The sequence below is a fragment of the Nuphar pumila genome, chromosome 15 (assembly GCF_984573655.1).
Source record: "Nuphar pumila chromosome 15, dmNupPumi1.hap1.1, whole genome shotgun sequence".
NCBI lineage: Eukaryota > Viridiplantae > Streptophyta > Magnoliopsida > Nymphaeales > Nymphaeaceae > Nuphar > Nuphar pumila.
This window is the reverse complement of record NC_143263.1, coordinates 90,377,858-90,389,540: the sequence shown is the minus strand read 5'-3', so window position 1 is coordinate 90,389,540 and position 11,683 is coordinate 90,377,858. Positions and strand designations below refer to the sequence as shown.

Genomic DNA, 11,683 nt, shown 5'->3' with positions numbered 1-11,683 from the left:
CTTTGCAACAACACCAGAGTCCGATGCAAAGTTATGTCAACATACACAAGAATACGAGCCCCCATGTGCTTGTATACGTGGTGCTCATTCAAAGCCCCGAACACAGGCGTGGGATTCAGTGAATCATCGGGGGCGAACATACACAACCCTCTCTAGTTCTGGGGATGCAAAGAACAAGGACGCAAATATATATATATATATAAAAAAAAGCATGATCCAAAAGTCAATAATTGCTTTGCCAAACACATTTATAAGGCTAAATCGGGTCAACAACCACCTACAGCGTGAGATCGCAACTAGACTAAAATGTAACAATAGCATCTAATGGTTTCTACAGTCAAATGTTTAACGCACCATTTCAACGAGTACATACGAAAGGCAAGGAAAATAAATCATGAGGAAACGTGAAAAATATGATAACAAAAATATAAAATCAAAAGCATTATGAACCCGAGTTTATATAGATACAATAACTCTAAACACAAAAAGCTTCAAAAAGGAGGCGGTGAAAAGATTAATGAAATGCTGTAGTTCTGTTCTTGGCAAACGTTGCTGTGCTACCTGTTCAAGCAAAAAACCTAACCTTAACCTACAACAACTCAATCAAACGACATCCTTATCAACATCCTCAAGGATTATCACCTTGGTGGGCTTTGATAACAAATCTGTGTACTCCTGGAATGGAGATTTTGTGAAGCGAGTCTCGCCAGAAATCGGGAGTAAGGAAGCTTAATGTTTTCAACAGACAGTCAAAAGTTGCCTGCAAAGCAAAAAAGTTCAATTACGCAACAGAAGCTTCAAAGCAAATTGCTACTAAACAAACCAACAAACATAAGCTACAAAACAAGAAGGGAGATGACAAACACTAAGGCTTTTCAGCAGATGAGGGCTCCCCAGCAGAGGGTGTGGCAGTGCCCTCTTCCTCAGGATGCAATTGAGCCCTTAGGATGGCATCAAGCTGCTTCCAAAAAAATTTTGTTAAGCACAAACAGAACAAATTTTAAGCACTTTGACAGCCAAATTTGACCTCGTAATGAACGACATTACTGGTTGAAACAGGAAGCTTAATTTAAGATCGGGGCAAGACTTTTTCCATGAAGCATAGCTACCTCAGGATTACCAGTTCCAGATCCGCAACCAAAGCAATCGATTATAAAAAAGGCAGAAATCTTATCGAACAACATGGCAACTGGTTGCATGTCCTAAAATCCGTATGCGTACATCAAGTAACCATACAAATATTCATAAAAAGAACCGAATATCAAAAATAGCAAAAGAAAAAAATCCAAACAATACGCTCCAGACCATGTGTCGATAAAGAAAGTGCTAAACAACAATCATTAAAGCATGCATTGCATGTGAACAACATCCAGAACTACCAAACAACAAAAGCAAAAACATCTTCAGTCCTTCAAGGAACCAACCATCAAAAACCCGATTTAACGACCCAGTAACAAAAAAAAAAGTCACAGTTAGCCTTAACATGGTTTGTAAAAGACCTAGCAGTGGTTCCCCTAACAAAGCTAGTCTTCCTGGTTGAAAAATCCAAGGTTGTAAGTAGTGTATCATTACCCATATCGGTCGGGTCCAAAGTTAGATAAGTATCATAGAATAGAATATTGTAAAAATGATAATTTTTAATAAAAAATGATCAAAATTCCAAAAATAAAAAAAAATCAGAAAAAAATAACAAAGGCATCATCAAACATCAACTAATATATATATAATATTGCATGAATATCTCATAACAACAATGCAAAATATTAAATATTTTACAATTAAGAACATGCCACAAGACTCATACTTTCATGTTTCATAAACAAAAACAAAATAACCAAGTTTAAGTTTACGAACACTTGAGTGTTAAATAACTAAGTTTTTCGGAAATATAACATCAATCATCATCATCATCGTTATCTTCTTCTCATAATGTTATGATAGGGGACATATGATCAAAAGTAGGGAGTTCATCTTCATCCTACACATTTACTCAAGGCTACGCATACACATTTACTCAAAGCTACTCATTTCTACCTCATTCAACTTTTTTTCTTGTTTTTTTTCTTAGACTAGTAAGTAATTATTGACATTGTCATTTCACGACATCTGCAAATTCCTTGACATACATGGGGCAACATTGTGATGTGCCCCGACTAAATAATACTTCAACCAAGAGATACCACCAAAAACAATATGATGGTAACAGTTGCACTAGATTTTCAATCATTTTTCACTCACTACTTGAGCGCCCCATTGCCAGGTAGGATAATTTGATGTCATCTTTCTCCCAAAAAAAATCAATGGGAAGCAAAGAATATGGATTTGTTACCATAGCTCACTCCCTTGAATGAAAATGCACTCTTACATGAGAAATCCACAAAAGACCTCTCCCTTGCGCACAACTCGGCCCACCAAATCGCTCCCTCGCCTCTTAGGGTGTGTGGGTTCTCCTCTAAAGGCCTCTACATAAATGAGAGAATTGGCCTTAATGAGGTCTTTAAAACCCAAAAATAAAAAAGTCGAGTTTCGGCCTTTTTAAAGTGTGTCAGACATGTATTGTACGATGTAACCGATACAGATACGACAAGTTAGGTCATAGTTACGATACTTATCGTACCACATGGTACGATACAACATTGGGAAAATCACTTGAGCCACTTCTTTATACATAATTCTTGTGCACCACATCAACAAAGATCAACCGTCCATTGGGAGCATCAGCAACATGCATATATGGGACACATTTAAAGGTTGATCTGGATTGGACTGAAGCAATAATGAAGTATCAGTTTTGGAGAGTAGTGTCGAGCTAAATACATGGCAGAAACTTGCAATTACACAACAAACTCTTCCTACAGGTACCCAATAGCCTAAAGCAAGGGCTACATATTCACAGTCTAGGGCCCCACAATTTTGATTTCCCAACAATTCTGACAAAAGCTCTAAGGCTATGTTTGGGAGAGCCATGCAATGGGATGGAAACATGGTTTCAGTGTGCTGCCAAAATATCGTTTTGGCAAAGTGTGGTGTTGAGAGATGGAGTTGTCAAACACATGCTCTCGTGAAAAGTGTTGAAATGAGGTGTTGGGCCAGTCAGCACCAGCCCCAAAGCATTGTTTCAGCAATGCCACAGCTCCCAAACAGCAAGTACGAGGGCATGGCGGAAACCACAACACATACTACAATTCAGCACTCCCAAACATAACCTAAATGGGCTCCAAATCTAGATTTGACGTGCCCAGAATACAGATTCAAGCAAGAAAGAAAAGTCCTCCAGATGTGAGAGCACAATAATAGAGATCAATCATGTGTGACAAATACCCACGGTCCACATATTAAACCCCAAACATATACTAAGATTTTCAAGAACCATCATTGGGAGGGTATTATGGAATGTGGCAGGCAAATTCCACCACTACAAAGTCGAGCTTCGTAGCAGCATTACCTCAGGACAAATGAACAGATAAAACTCCATAGAAGCTCCTTCAGTTTCAGATAATAATATATGTCTCTTATAGAAGTCTCTATGGATTCACCTTCCCTTATAATCTCTTTAATCTGATATAGCTTATTCTGTTCCCAATTCTTGTAAGAAACCAGAAACCATTTTTTCTTGTAAAAAAACAGCACTCACTATAGATTCAGAAGCTCATATGTCAACCCTTATAAAAAATCTGATGGTGCAATCATTTTAAATATTTCCACCATTTATTATGCAGAAGATATCACATGTTGTAAACAAACCGAAACCCAAATAAATCATCAAGGATATCACCTTGTCAATAATCAACAAATGAGCAAGGGTAAGAACAAGAAAATAGTCTCTCAAAGTAGTCCATTAAAGGATAAAACAGACAACATAAATCAGGCTTCAAGATTCGAGAAATGGATAACATGAAATCAATAAAACCGTAATATATTCTAACAGCAATCATAAAGTGAAATAGACTTAGAGAGAGATTATTTTACAAAGAGAAGGTGAATAACATCATAGTCATTACAAATGCAATTAATAGCATAACCGTGCCAAATAATTAATCGCAAAAATGTTTTCACAGAAAACCAAAGAAATACATGTAAAATAGCCATCATTGCAAACACAAATATGTGGCTCCTCTCACAAGAGACCACAGATAAGAGCTACTGAATTGATAGCCAATACGACATAAACATGGCCCAGTTACATTTTACAGGCAGCGGATTGCTTTGATATGTGGCCACCATTCACATGTAAAATTTATGCACTACTCGAATCCCAGAAATCCATTTCTTATCCACTTTTCATGCTAAAAAGTTCCCCTACTCACACATGCAATAACAACAATGGTAAACCAAGTACCATCTGTCCATGGAATATCTTCCAAGCTAGGGAAAAGAAAAAATAAATCTAGAAGAAAAGAAAAAGCAACAAGGGCCATATAAGATGAATCAATAAACAGAAATACACTGAAGTGTAGTGATAAAACTACAAAAAAAGCAAAAGCAACAATGACCACATAGGTGGAATCGTAAATAGAAATACACTGAAGTGTAGTGAATGACTCTGGCTTCCTACTAAACAAAAACGGAATCATTGTTTTCAATGCTCACCTGCCATTATTAGTAATAGAGCATTAGGTAATAACCTTAAGAATTTGATCAGAATTAAATAGTAAATTATTTAGCAAATGACTCATATAAGCATTTTAGTATTTTATTTCCAAACAGCAGGAGGGCCGCTTTATGATAAATTGGTGGTTTAAATTCAATGTTGCCTAATGAAGAATTAGGGCGCAGGTGTGGATTTGGTGCGCCCTATTGGAAAAAGCAGCGGAAGTGAATAACCCATCATAAATAGTATAGAGGAAAACATAAAAATTTGGAGTGGTAGGGTAAACATGCAAACTGTCTTCTTTCCAATAGGCAAAAAGAGCAATAAACGAAAAAATAATGAAAATATACAAGAATCTACATATAAAAACCTTAAATAAGATAAGATTAGCTTAAAAAAAATAAACATAGACTATATTAAACCCACAAGATTTTCTTCTGTGCACATTTCATTCATTAAAATAAGAAAACAAGAACAAACCTCAAAAAAAATGCGCTGCATCAGACCGACATCCATCAGCGAATTACATTTAAAGCAAATCAACAGAAATATAACAATCCTATAACCAAAAAATGAGAAAATTTTGTTGAACCATAACAAATTAACAAAATCCAAGGGGGGAAAGCCTTTGAATATATGCTTCATAGTACCAAAAGAGTAAAAAGAAAAAAAAGAAGCGATGGAAAATGAAATCTTCTTTATACCTTGACAAAGTTATCGAGGGTCTTGGTGGAGCCGCGCGACGAGGTGAAGATGTACTCGATCCCAGCAAACTGCAGCACCTTCTTCGGAACACGGACGACGATGATCTCGGACCCCCTGGGTGCCAGCACGAGCCGGACGGTGACAGAGCCACACTTGCCGGTGACCTTGCAGGGGACGGTGTGGGGCTTCCCGATCTTGTTCCCCCAGTAGCCTCTTCGGACGGGGATGACAGAGAGCTTACCGAGGATGATGGAGCCGCGTATGGAGGTGGCGACCTCCTTTCTGCACTTGACACGTTGTTTCTTTTATTGGCATGGTAAATAACAACTCGATGCATAGTATAAGCAAATAACAAATCGTTGTTGCTTTTATATTGTGATTCATTTAATCTTTTCCTTGACTTTCTTAACTAATCAATATCTGTTGTTATATGCATCTTGAATAAATTATAGTAAATGTATGCACTGGCTAACGCAAATTGATATCTTGCTTATGATAGTGGTGAGCTTATGCAGTGAAGATGATGTATCTCAATCATTGAAAAGTTATGGAGAAGTGAACATTTGTACTAATGAAGCACCTGAAGAAGTGAACATGTGCACTAATGATGCACATGATAAGAAGGGTGCGAGCATTGGATTCACTCTTGACTTGAATGTTCCAGCAAAAGAAATGTAATTCGATAATGAGGTAGACGATCATGATAGTACACTTGACTATGTTCTCATAGAAGGAATGTAGTTTAATAATGAGAAAGCTGCATACAAATTTTACAATGATTATGCCTTCAAACTTGGCTTCAGTGTTAGAAGGTATTTTTGGTCAAAAAATGCATAGGGTATCGTTGTGAGAAAGACATATGTTTGTTCTAAAGAAGGTTGGAAGAAGTCAAGTGAAAATCCAACAAGGAGCAAGCCTGATTCAAGGTGTGGTTGTCCAGCGAGAATGGTGTCAAAAAGACTTTCAAATGAGAAATATGTGATTCGTACTTTAATCAGTGATTATAACCATAAATTAGCAGCTTCATTTATGACTTGTATGTTAAGGTTATATCGTAAAGTAATTGAAGCGCATGTTGCAATTGCTAAAATAACTGATAGCACCAGCATTGCACCGAAAAAGACATACAATTTATGTGCGCACATAGATGGTGGTCGCAAGAATGTGTCATTCACACCTATGGATCTAAGAAACCACTTGAAAAGGAAGATGACAAATAACATGAAGAATGAAGAAATATGTTCTTTGGTTGATTACTTATGGAAGAAATCAAGCAATGACCCTGGTTTCTTTAGTGCAATGCAACTGGATGAAGATGAATATGCTGTGAATATGTTTTAGGCAGATTCAAAGTCAAGAGTAGATTATTAATGCTTTAATGATGTGCTTGCTTTTTATACGATAGTGAAGATTAATAATGAACAGTGGTCATTTGTGCAGTTTGTCGGAGTGAAACATCACTCACAGAGTTGCATATTAGGCGACACTTTTTTGTATGACCAGACCAAGGAAAGCTTTGAGTGATTGTTCAGAGTATTTACATAGGCAATGAATGAGAAGCACTCTGAAGTTGTACTTAGAGATGGTGATCACGCAATTGCGGCTGCAATGTTTCATGTATGGACAGAAGCACATCATTGTCTATGTTTATGGCATATCTTTCAAAATGTAGCAAAGAACATATGATAGAGTTTGATAAAAAGTTTACAAGGTGTGTACTTAAGAGCATAGACGTGGTCACCTTTATGTCTTATTGGGAGGAAATGATTCAGATGCATGACCTTGAAGACTGCGTGTGATTATAAAATTTATATGGAGACAAAGAAAAGTGGGCATTGACATATGAAAGACAATACTTTTGTGCAGGTATGATAAGCACACAAAGATCTGAATCTATGCATGTGACACTGAAGAAAACCTTGTATTCATGTTTAACAATGTTTCGCTTCATGGAACAATATGAATTATTTATAAACGGTCTTAGACAGAATGAGCTTGAACAAGATGTGAAATGTTTCAACACAATCCCTTTGCATGAATAGGTATGTAATACATTATATTACTTCTCATGTAAATTGCATTACGTGCAGCTTATCAGTATCTAACTTGTGTAATTTTCAACATGCAACGATACCCTACATACGTGTACTACAACGTTGAAACCTTCAATCTTCCCGACCAGTTTGAGTGAAACCATGTCATCAGTTTTACAAGTGTTTTGGTATGTAATCAATGTTGAGAGGATGTTTGCATTTCTTGTGAAACTTAATGTAGTGTCTTATATTATTCTGTTTCATGACAGACACATCTCAATTCAAAAGTGAGTAATGGAACACATGAATCACGTGTGAATTCTTCAGCTACATAATTGTATTTGATTGTATTAACATGTCCGATCGTTGTAATATGTATCCTTCACATGTATAAATTGTTGTCTTATCTAGGTAAAGTTTTGATACCATTGGTAAATCGCCGTTGTTCAGTGCTTATACCATTAGTGAAAATCATTGTCTCATGTAGCCTCCACATGTACAAATCATTATAGATACAAAATATATTTTTTTCTTTCTGTGAAATTTTTATTTATGAATGCTAAATGTGTGATGACGATTTATACAAGGGGTGCAAACTAATACACATTTACTGACTTCTCCCATTTGATAAATCACTAGTATTAAATCACTATTGCTGACACATTTGTGGTTGTAAACCACATCGATGAGTTATATTTACTACCTATGCATGATCGATGTTAAATTGTTGTATCTTAATTTTTATACCATTAGTAAATCGCCTTAATGACGATTTATTTGGTATATGAATCGTTATACCATGTAGTGTCCTATCGCGATTTACACAATGACGTCTATGTCGGTAACAACTGAATGAAAATCGCACTGTACATGATGTACAAAGATTTGTAAAAGATTTTGTAGACTGTGCACACAAATTTTGTAAGACTGTATATAAATTTGGTGTTTGATTTGTTTTACATAACTTTTATATTGTTTTGGCTTTTGGATCCAATTCGAGGCAAAAATCTATGATTTTTGATATATGTTTATAATTGGATCTAATATGATACCAAATAATATTAAAAATATGGTTTGCGTATCTATTTTACATAAGTTTTATATGTTTTTCATATTTGGATTTAAATTGACATTCATATTCGGGTCTAAAATCCATAATAAATATGTCAAAACATGAATAATGGTGGGGCGGATCGGGTTGGATGATCTAAAACAAAGTTATCTGACCTATTATCTATGTGTGTCCACGTTGTCCACGTAAAGCATAAGACCGTAAATCAAACAACGAAAATAAGAAACACAACTTGAGTGTATGACCAAAACAAACTTTGGATAAAGTACAGTTGGTACAAAATAGACAGAATGTGTGTTCTATCTGTTTTGTTAGTTGATTTATCCATAAACAAGCCATCAAAAGCCTGATATATCCCTTAAGCATCATGACAGACCCTGTGATGATTTATCGGCAAAAGGCGTTTTACTCCACAAAATTTCGTAGAGTAATGAATTTTGAGGCACATGTTTAGTTGTAAAGAATAAGCATTGACATCCGTTTGCTGCCCGCTTGGATCAAGCTGGAATCTTTTTCCCATGGTACCTGCTATCTCCTTCTGGCCTTGGTAGACCTGGCAGCAAAAACTGACGAAGGCTTGATATTTTGAACTCCGTTCAGGCTGAGCCGTGTTACCGGTGATAAAAAAATCTATATGACAAAATCAAGGTCCACCTCATCCCCAGGTCTGTGTTGCTGGACTACGAGCACTGACGCGGTGACTGAGAAGTCGGACGATGCCAGAACATCGCCGAGTGGGCCCAGCTCCGGCGTCTCCTCCCACTCCCTCATTCCGGACGTCACAGGCGACACACCGTGGCCCCCACGCCCTACCACGAAGAGCGTGTAGTTGCTCTCGAGCTCGGCCAGCCTCGTCACCGTGTCTGCCCCGCTGGTGACATACTTTTCCACGTAGCTGGCAACCCCGGCTGCCACGTACTTGTGACGGAATGCCTCTATGAATGCCTCGTCTGTCTCGACCTCCTTCGCCGCCGCTGCTAGGCCCTCTGCACTGGTGGACCCATCGTTGCTTAGCATCCCCCGGGTGGAGGAGCAGGTGGAGAGTGCGGCGATGTCCGGTGAGAACCGTATGACCGTCAGGCTCACGCCCCGATGCTCAGCCATGCGGGCTGCCACGGACAGGGCCTCCCGGTCGTCGGCCCCACCGACAAAGAGTGCCTTCACGTGGTACGACACCTGGGTGGCTGAAAGCAGGCTGGTCCCACCGAGTCCGCGGTCCACCAGCACGGCCACTGAGCAGGGCGCATGACGCAAGACCTTCCGGTTGACCGACTGGAAGCCGAGGTTGCCGAGGTCCATCCGACCGTCCAGCCGCTGGTGCCGGTGGAACGGCAGCACGATCAGTGCGCACCGAATGTCCTCGCCTGCATTGCAGACATCCTCGTGCATAGTTGTGATCGACGAGACAGTGGTCATGTGGCGGACGATCAGGCCCTCGCCTGCCTGCTGCTCATAGTTTCGGAACGTGGCTGAGATCTGGTTCTGCTGACTCTGGGCCTCGGTGGTGGTGGCCGCCACCTCGACGTACCGCCGGTCCTGCTGGTACACCAGCACCGTGTCGGTGTCATCCGGCAGCTCGATCAGGTGCATCGCGTAGATGAGTAGGCTCGACTCTGCAGGACCGCGGAGGGCCTCGATGAAGTTGACCATGGTTGGGACGTGACGCGTGTCATGGACGCACGCCAACACCCGCAGCTCCGATTGTGGGTCCATCCACTGTAGGGCCATCCGGGGCAGTGGGACCATGCGCCTTGCCTTCTTCACGATCCCCAGCACCAGTGTGGGGACAATCAACACACTCATCAGGACGCCCAGCATCAATGAAGTGTACATCCCTTCGTCGAACACACCATACTGCAATAATGGGAAGAAGAATGAGTCATTTTTTTTATGCTGGTATGTATTTAAAAAATAAATCAAATAACTCATATTGCACTAACACCTGATGATAAAATATTTAAGTTAGAGTTTTTCATAAAACCAATACGATCAAGTTCAAAAGCGTCTATTGATAAATAAATAATGTCAAATATATCAGTAAGATTGAAACTGTTTTTCTATAGTTTCTTGTTTGACATGGTCAAGTGGAATATGTTTTTTTATAAAAAGCATGATTTTTTAAGGCTTGAATAATTATGAAAACATATATATACTTATCCGAGTTGGATGATTTAAGAGTCTATTGTTTTAAAGTCAAGCATGTAGACCAGGGGACTCGGCTTGTCTGGTAGGAGCAGCTAGTGCACGTCACCTTATGTAGGGACGTTGCAGGTTCAAAACCGCAGCTTGTCTTTAAAAAGAACGTAAGGTCAGATTTAGAAAATATATATCTAAAAAAACCTTCAAAAGGCCTATTAGCTGGCTAGAAAATTAAGTGGTTAGCAGTTACTGCCTTATATATATATATATATATATATATATATTCTTATGTCACCGTGTCATCCTTACATCCAGGGCCTTGTGGAGGCTGATCACATGCATGTATCCCTTGACGTTCAAGAGGAAAGCCAGCACCACCCCTTCATCTATTGGTATCCCCAGCAGGAAGCCAACCAGCAAAGTTCCCACCAACTTGCCGAGAGTGGCGAGGGCCAGCACCCCAAAGACTGTGGCCCACTGCATCAAGGTCCCCATCAACGTCAAGTCCATCGCCAACCCCACCTGGGCAAACATCAGCGGCATCAGCAAGTAGTTGGAGATGAAGCTGCACTTGCTCTTCAGCTCCCTCACCAGCCTCCCCTCCTTCGGAAAGCTCAGCCCCACCAGGAAGGCTGCGTACACCGGGAAGACAGCACACAACGAAAAGCCCACGAGGGATATCAGCCCCAGGAGTATGGCCACCCATATCAGGTGGCCCGTGTTCATGGACCTCCCCTCCGGGTTCTTGCTATTGACCCACTCCACCCCGGACCGGACAATCCTCCTGATCGCCACCACCAGCACTATGAAGATGAACACACCGCTGGACCCGTGCACGTTGCTGTGTGTGGTCTCGGACAAGGTCACAGCCATCCCGGCAACCAGCAGGGTGAACAGGTCGCTCAGCAGGCCCGCAGAGATCGCTAGCCGCCCGATCCGGGTCTTGATCAGCTTCAGGTCCGTGGACACCCGGGTCAGGATCGGGGAGCTCACGTTTGACACAATGACGCCGAAGACGACCACCATGTACGGGTAGGACGACAATGACCAGTTGGTGCCGAGGACCAGACCCGTGCAGGCAGCCGTGAACAGGAAGCTGAAGAGGATACAGGCGGCCGTCACAGCGATCGCATCATACTCCAT

The 11,683-nt window shown here is 40.3% G+C and overlaps 2 pseudogenes; both read right to left on the bottom strand.

Moving 5' to 3' along the window:
- Positions 1 to 603: 603 nt before the first annotated feature.
- Positions 604 to 7,493, bottom strand: LOC149815966 (small ribosomal subunit protein uS5w pseudogene; annotated as a pseudogene).
- A 1,538-nt stretch (positions 7,494 to 9,031) lies between these two features.
- On the bottom strand, positions 9,032 to 11,683 carry LOC149815965 (cation/H(+) antiporter 15 pseudogene; annotated as a pseudogene).